Source organism: Odocoileus virginianus, chromosome 23, assembly GCF_023699985.2.
Source record: "Odocoileus virginianus isolate 20LAN1187 ecotype Illinois chromosome 23, Ovbor_1.2, whole genome shotgun sequence".
NCBI classification, from domain to species: Eukaryota; Metazoa; Chordata; class Mammalia; order Artiodactyla; family Cervidae; genus Odocoileus; species Odocoileus virginianus.
In genome coordinates, this window is record NC_069696.1 from 48,648,607 (window position 1) to 48,654,045 (window position 5,439).

General features: G+C 40.9%; 1 pseudogene; it reads right to left on the reverse strand.

The window, feature by feature from the left end:
- Positions 1-1,040: 1,040 nt before the first annotated feature.
- Positions 1,041-2,452, reverse strand: LOC110129694 (BTB/POZ domain-containing protein KCTD3 pseudogene; annotated as a pseudogene).
- Positions 2,453-5,439: the final 2,987 nt, after the last annotated feature.

Below are 5,439 nucleotides of genomic sequence, written 5' to 3' on the forward strand. Positions count from 1 at the left end.
ATTTAAAATAACATTTCTGCAGCAGCCAAAACCTTTAACCAAAAATTTAGAACTTCAATCTCTTAAGCTTTACAAAATGGCTATGTTCTAATTTAATTATCTTGATTATTAACACAGGAAAAAACTATGGTGGGTGTCTCTAAAGTAAGGCAGACTAGCAACTGCTACAGTGTTCTTTCTGGGTATTCAAAGCTGTCTTTATTATTTTTACTTCATTTGTTCAAGCACAGACAATTGCTCTAACTTTAAAGAATATTTAAATGAAATTTTGACATTTAATATTGGCGATGTTTGCTAACATTTAAGAATTTCAGTAATGAGACTCAGAAAATGACCACAATTAAAATTATCTTAAAGGACTTACTGACACACCAACCAATTTAATAGTGTTTTTGAATTACATGGTGTTTTTTCCATAAACATAGCACCTTATTAAATACCTGGTAAACCATTTTGCCATCACAGTGAGGGTTGAGAGACTAAGTTCCAAAAGGAATTTTGTAATTTAATACTACAAGACATCTCGGGCAAAATCAACATTAGGAATGCAAATTGTTGGTTTCCGCACTCTGCTGCTGCTAAGTCACTTCAGTCGTGTCCGACTCTGTGCGACCCCATAAACGGCAGCCCACCAGGCTCCCCCGTCCCTGGGATACTCCAGGCAAGAACACGAGTGGGTTGCCATTTCCTTCTCCAATGCATGAAAGTGAAAAGTGAAAGTGAAGTCTAAGGGGATGCTTATCTACATGGGAACCATCTTTTTAAGATATGTTTCTAAAGCCCACAGAGTAGATAAACATTGAAATTGACTCCTGCTTTACAAATAATCTACTAAATGTGCCTGTAAAACTAAAAAAATTTTCCAAAAGATTGGAAGAAATATGGTTATTTTATCTCCTTACCCCAGGTAATTCTGATAAAAAGATACAAAATGAAGTCCAATCTTAATTTGTAAAGTTTTGAGGTAAAAGCTAATGTATTGAAATCCAGTAAGGTTTAACTCTCATCTGAATTAATGTAACAAATACTCTGCTGAGTTTTCACAGGCTGTGCTCTTGACCTGAAAAGTCACTTTTTTTGTGCTGAGGAGATAGAATAATCTTTGTAGGAGATGGGGGTGTAGTACCAGGTGAGTCGGTTCTTCCATCAGACATACTTGGTGATGATGCCAAATGGGGGACTTTCTTTCTTCCAAGGAATCCTCCTCCCTCAAATCCTTCTATAACTCTATTTTCAATTTCATATTCTGATGACCTTTTCTTGGATTCTAGAAAATCTTTGGCTATTTTATACACCTCCACTCCCCTGTCTGATCCTCTCAAACTTTTAAATTCCTGTTCCAGGAGACTTTTTCTTAGGCACATTATATTACCCTGTTGCCTGCTTTACTTCAGCTTGTATTGGACCCAGATTACTATTTTCAGGGACAGTGCTTTCTATATTTCTGTTCAAGTTTACAGTCTGGAAGTCCCTGTAACTGTGAAAGCTCTCAGTCCTCCTTGCTCTTGCTTACAAAGGACTTTCTTTGGTAAAGTCTCATGGAACCACAAGTAACTGCTTCATGGATGGTTTCATGGTACTGGAGCTGAAGACTAGAATCTGATGTCCAAAGATGGCTATGCTGAATCACGGGAGTTGCCAGACTGATCTTAGGAGTAGCGCAGTGAGATGTGCATAGATCACACTGATTCAGTCTTTTGAGCAAATCTTCAGTTAGACCACCTCCATCCTTATCCTCACTTCTGTTAACCGTATCCATGGTAGTGGTCAGATCCCACATTTGAATGCAGCCATTTGTGTGACCTGTGAATAAGTAATGCCTTGGCCTTGAGCCCATCCTGCTGGGCTCACATTCTCTCACTGTAAATGAGGATATTGTGGAGCGGTCAACAGCTTGGATTTCAGAGATTCTTTTTCCAGTAAAAGAGTCTTACATCTTGTTTTACAGGTTTATAAGTCTTACAGTTAGTGAACAACTTTCTGGATAAGCACCTGCTGATCATCTCACTCTCTTAAAGACCCTGTATTGTTTCCAGAGGAAGAGCTTCCATGGCTTTCTGTCCCTTCCAGAGACAGTATCTTGAATGATGTCCCTTTAGCATTTCTTATAAGGCATGCCTAGTGCTTATGAACTTCCTCAGCTTTTGTTTGTTTGGGAAAGTCTTTATCCATTACTTAAGGGTAGCTCTTCCAGGTATAGAATTCTCAGCTGACAGTTTTTTCTTTCCATGTTTTGAATATATCATTCCATTCTCTCCTGGCCTTCAAAGCTTCTGTGGGAAAAGCTGCTGATGTTATAAGTATTCTTTTGTGTATAGCTCCGTTCTTTTCTTTCACTGCATTCAAACTTCTTTTTAGCTTTCACTTTGACAATTTAATTATAATGTGTCTTGATGTAGCCCTACTTGGGTTCACCTATGTGGGGACTTTTGGGCCTCATGAATTTGGGCATTCGTTCCTTTCCCAAAACTGGGAAAGTTTTTAGTCATTATTGCTTTAAATATGCTTTCCCCGCCTTTCTCTTCTTCTGAAATTCTTCCAAAATTCCCATAATGTCAATATTGTTTCTTTCAATTGTGTCCTATAAGTTACATGTTCTTTCTTCACTCTTTACATTCTTTGTTTTCTATTATATTTGCTCCTCTGACTGGATTATTTCAAATGTTCTGTCTTCTAGGTCTTTTGCAAGGTCAAATCTGTTGACTTTTGAGTCAACAGTTTTTGACAGTTTGACTTTTTAGTCATTGAGTTCAATCATTGTAATTTTTAGCTCTAAGATTTCTGCCTGGCTTTTTGATGGTTTCTATTTGTTGAACTTGGTTTGTCATTGCTTTCCTGATTGTTTACTTGTCCACTGTGTCTTAGAGTTCACTAAATTTCTTTAGGAGGATCATTCTAAATTCCTTGTCTGACAATTCACATACCTGCATTCCTTTAGGATCAGTTATTGGAACTTTATATCCTTTTGTGTCACGTTTACAAGTTTACCTGATTTTTTTTGATCCTTGATTCCTTATGTTGACATCTGTGCATTTTAGTAAAAAGCCTCTAATTCCAGACTTTTAAAATTTGCTTTGGCACAGACAGTCCTTTACTGGTTGGCTCATTTTGGGTTTCTGGACATGTCTGATGGTGATATCTTTGGACAGGTGGGACTTGCCATTAGGGTGTATTTTCAGATGAGTCCACTGTTCAGGCTGGGGTCTGGGGTGGTACTTCTGACTGAGAATGATTAGATAGGACTTTTGGCTCTGTTCCCTTCCTAGGTAAGGCTGTAGGATGGGCTCCATGGTTACTTGAGTTCTCTGGTCAGACTTACTAGATAATTGGAACTGGATACTATTCTCTACAGTGGGCAGAACTATGAATTAGCTTCCTTCTCTCAGTAGGGCAGCAGGACAGGCTCCAGGGCCTGCATAACTCATTGTTTGGGGATCTGAATCAGGCAGGTATGTGCAATGAATTATATGGCCAGATGAGGTCACTGGTTTTGCCCTGCAGACCGAAAAGTCCCAGCCTGTGTGCCCTGTTCAAGCATCACTGTAAGCCACATTGTTGGGTGGGCTCCACAGCTTCCAGTATGCTCTGGTTAGGTTTCCTGGATGGGCAAGCTGAATGATGTGGATAGCAATGGGAGGGCAACAAATCAGTTACCTGCCCAGGTAGAACAGGAGCATCACCTCCAAGGCTGGTAAGCCTCTCTGTGGTCGACTCAAGTCAACCCATTCTCCCAGTTCCCCGGCCAAACAGGGCCACTGGCTTTGCCCTGCAGTCTATCAGCTCTGCCTGCCATGCTCTCTGCTTGAGTGTTGCTGAGCTATGCAGCTTCCAGGCGTTTTGGCCAGGTGGGCCAGGAGGTACAGTCACCAGTTGATAAAGGGATGGTTTAACTCCTCTGCCTGAATGAAGTGGAAAGCTCAGCTCCAAGCTGGTCTCCAGTGTTCTGGATCAGGTTTTCTGGTCGGGAGAGGCCAGACGCTACACTCAGTAATGGATGGGTGTATGAATCAGTTTCCCTGCTTTGATGGAGGCCAGAACACCCCCAAGCCCAGCAAGATTCTTTGTGGTTTTGACTCAATCTGACTTGGTCCTTCCAAGTACCCTGGCCCTATACTGATAGACTTTGCTTTGCAACTGTCATAACAGCCTGCCATTTGCTGCTCAAGCAGAGCTATGTAGCTCTGTATTCCTGAGCTGTGTAGCTTCCAGCTTTCTGGTCAGGGGGTACTGGGAACTGCACTCAGCAGGGGTTTGGGCTATGACTCAGCTCCTCTGTTGCAGTGGGGCAGACCAGACTCTAGGGATAGCAAGGCTCTTCATTTGAGGATCTGAATCAGGCAGACTTGCATCTCACAGGTTTCCCTGGTCATAGCTCAGCATGTGAGCAGAATCTCTGATTGGGATAACTAGTTGGACCCTGCAAGTAAGAACTTGGATCTGCCAAGATGCACGTGCTGGTTCTTGCAAGCCCCTACCCCTTCTCCGTCATAATCATAATTTCAGTGATCAAGCCCCATAGATTTCTCCACAATTCCCCTGGGGCTACCAAGAAGTGACCCACAACACTGTGGGGGTTAGAGGTTGACTCTAGGCTCTCATTTCCCAGTAGAGAAATGCTAGGCTCAGGGGAAGACCTCTTAATGGGGTGCTGTGCTGCCATGGGGGAAGGGCAATGTGGTCAGCATGTGGCCATTCTTCTTATCCTTCTGATTTCACGTCTTGATCTCCATGGTGTGGGGGAGGTGCTTCAACCTCACCTCTATGTCCTAGGGTGTTCTTTCTAAATTTTTAATTTTAGAGTATAATTGATCAACAGTGTTGTGTTAATTTCAGGTGTATAGCAAAGTGATCCAGTTATACATATACATGTGTCCATTTTTTTTTTCAAATTCTTTTCCCATTTAGGTTATTACAGAATGCTGAGAGTTCCCTGCCACTATATTTACTGCAGGTCCTTGTTATCTATTTTAAATACAGCAGTGTCTACATGTCAATCCCCAACTCCCAATCTATCCTTCCCTACCACCCTCCCGTCTTGGGAACTATTAGTTTGTTCTCTAAGTCTATGTATGAGTCTGTTTCTTTTTAAAAAAAATTGTATTGGAGTATAGTTGATTTACAACATTGTATTCATATCTGTTTTGTAAATAAGTTCATTTGTATCACTTTTTTTTTAGATTTTGAATATAAGCAATATCATATGATATTTGTCTTTGTCTGACTTTACTGCACTTGGTGTGATAATCTCCAGGTCCATCCATGTTGCTGCAAATGGCATTATTTCACTCTTTTTAACAGATGAGTAATATTCCATTATATATATGTACCACCTCTTTATCCATTCATTGGTGAATGGACATTTAGGCTGCTTCCATGCCTTGGCTACTGTAAACAACACTACAGTGAACACTGGGGGCATGTATCTTTTCAAACCATGTT